The sequence below is a fragment of the Engraulis encrasicolus genome, unplaced genomic scaffold, assembly GCF_034702125.1.
Source record: "Engraulis encrasicolus isolate BLACKSEA-1 unplaced genomic scaffold, IST_EnEncr_1.0 scaffold_34_np1212, whole genome shotgun sequence".
NCBI lineage: Eukaryota > Metazoa > Chordata > Actinopteri > Clupeiformes > Engraulidae > Engraulis > Engraulis encrasicolus.
Window position 1 is genome coordinate 838296 of NW_026945643.1, and position 2625 is coordinate 840920.

Sequence of the window (2625 nt, forward strand, 5' to 3'; positions counted from 1 at the left end):
CACACACACACACACACACGCACAGACACACACACACACACGCACAGACACACACACACACACACACACACACACACACACACACACACACACACAGAGGCTCAGACACACACACACACACACACACACACACACACACACACACACACACGCACGCATACACACACACACAGGCCCAACAGATTGGAGGTTGGTGTGATTAATGTTGTTTCCTTTGTGGTCTGGGTCAGGTACACAGCCACACACACACACACATGGATAACCTTGACCTGCGTGTGGTGTGTGTGTGTGTGTGTGTGTGTGTGTGTGTGTGTGTGTGTGTGTGTGTGTGTGTAGGCACAGGGGAGGAAGACAAATGTAAGAGATAGACTATGACCTAGACCACAGTGTTTTAGCAGCCTGTTAAGGTGTAGCGTGTGTGTGTGTGTGTACGTGTGTGTGTGTGTGTGTGTGTGTGTGTGTGTGTGTGTGTATGTGTGCGTGTTGGTAGCCTAGTAAGGTAGACCACTGCAGGCTCTGGTTTGGGCTGGACGCTATTCAGAGTTCAGGCTAGAGGGGGTTTTACTGATGCCCTGGAAATGTGTGTGTGTGTGTGTGTGTGTGTGTGTGTGTGTGTGTGTGTGTGTGTGTGTGTGTGTGTGTGTGTGTGTGTGTGTGTGTGTGTGTGTGTGTGTGTGTTTTAGCGATGCCCTGATTGTATTGCATTCAAACTAGAGCAGTGTTTTCCAACACTAGGGTCAGTGGCGGAACCAGACATTTATTCTTGGGGGAGCAATGGGGTAGCCACATGAATTTCACAGGGGCATGCTCTTACACACAAAAAACACTCAAACATTATAGAATAGATAAAGAGAATGATTTTCTCGGGTTCTTATGACACCTGTGAGTGTTACCAGATTGAGCGGTTTCCGATGGTCATCTATGGGTTAAAGAAGGGCTTTGGGCAGATACATATTCTGTAGATTTGTGTTCATATAAATCAAGACTTCTGTTTAATTCTGGCAGGATTTTATTCTTAAGGCGTTCTTTTTAGTATTTTTGGGTTGGTAATCATTGGTCACATTTGGCAACCATAACACCCCCTGTGCACCCTATAACTGCACCCTTAAGTTTCAGGTCTCCTATTATGTCAAACAGTAATCAGTTATTTTCTTGTGATTTTTTGTAAGATTTTTTTGTGATTTGACCCTCAGAAACCCATTTTGTTGCAAATGGCAAGATTTACAAAGAACTATATAGTGCCTTACATTGACTGAACTTAACTCAAATTAGGCCTACATATCCCAACACCACACAGTCATTTCCGGAGAGAAAATAGTATAGAAAAGATCACATTCCAAGTAAAAACATGGCCATTTTTGTATACTGCTAGCTGTCTTTTCTGAATACATTTTAACCATTGTAGAAGTAATTACTTAATATGTAGATGTGCCAGAAATGTGGGAAACATACGTTTTTTAGAAAAGTGATATGAAGGGCTGCTCTTATTTGGAAGGAAAATGCCTAATACCTGGGTGCTAAGCCATTGGAATACACAGACAGGTGTGTACACCTGTAGGCTATCTGTGTTTGTGTATACGAGAATCATATAGTGATTTGAGATGATAAAGATAAGTGTTTCACTGAAGCCCTATTGCAGATTTTCAACGTTTCTACAGAATTCTCAGAAATGAACTTTTGAAATGAACTGAAAAGTTTCTGCATCAGAGACTTAGTAAAATTAGGTTGAAAGGAAATGAATGCTTAGGTGTCTGAGAGTTAATCAAATTATTTTCTACCATCTGTGTTTTTATGTAATCTCAAATTTCAAAGTTCAAATTGAACTCAGACTGCACATTAAAGAGTCACTTTCATACTAAAGTCCAGTCACTGTAATGTTGCAATGCTGCTAAGAACTTGCTACAATTCACACATATAACAATGCTATCAAAGGTGCTGTACGGACATTCTTTTAAAATACTCATTAGCATATAGTCTATTCCAACACAAAGACAGCAGTTAGCATATGCCAGTGAATATTTGGACTTTAGACCTGAGGTTTGAGTTGAATTCACAGGAATTAATCATGAAGCTACTTTCATTTACCACCAAAAACGAATCTATTGATTTATCACATGGGATATAGAGCACTATATAGTACTGAAAAATCTTAAATGGCACACAGCTAACTTTTCATTAAAAGGAAAACGAAATGAGTCTGGACTGAAATAAGCTGTTATTTCTCTAATGCTTTTCTTCTTCAGGATGGAAAAGCACACATCTGCCATTCACATTGCCATCAGACCGTACAACACAGAGAGTTCCTATGCATACCACTAGACAGACGGCATTCTAAGCTTTCGAATGGTACCCCATATGCCCAAATTCACGAGGGTGGTGTGTACACAAACTTGCATCAAAATGTGTGTGGGGAAAATGGTTATCCTTTCTTCACTCGCGATAGCGATTTGCGTTTCAGATTTCAGGGGGGTCAAATGCTACCCTAGCCACCCCTGTAGCTCCGCCCCTGACTAGGGTCCGGACCCATTTGGGGTAAACTGTGTGTGTGCGTGTGTGTGCGTGCGTGCGTGTGTGTGTGTGTGTGTGTGCGTGTGTGTGTGTGTGTGTGTGTGTGTGTTTGTCTTT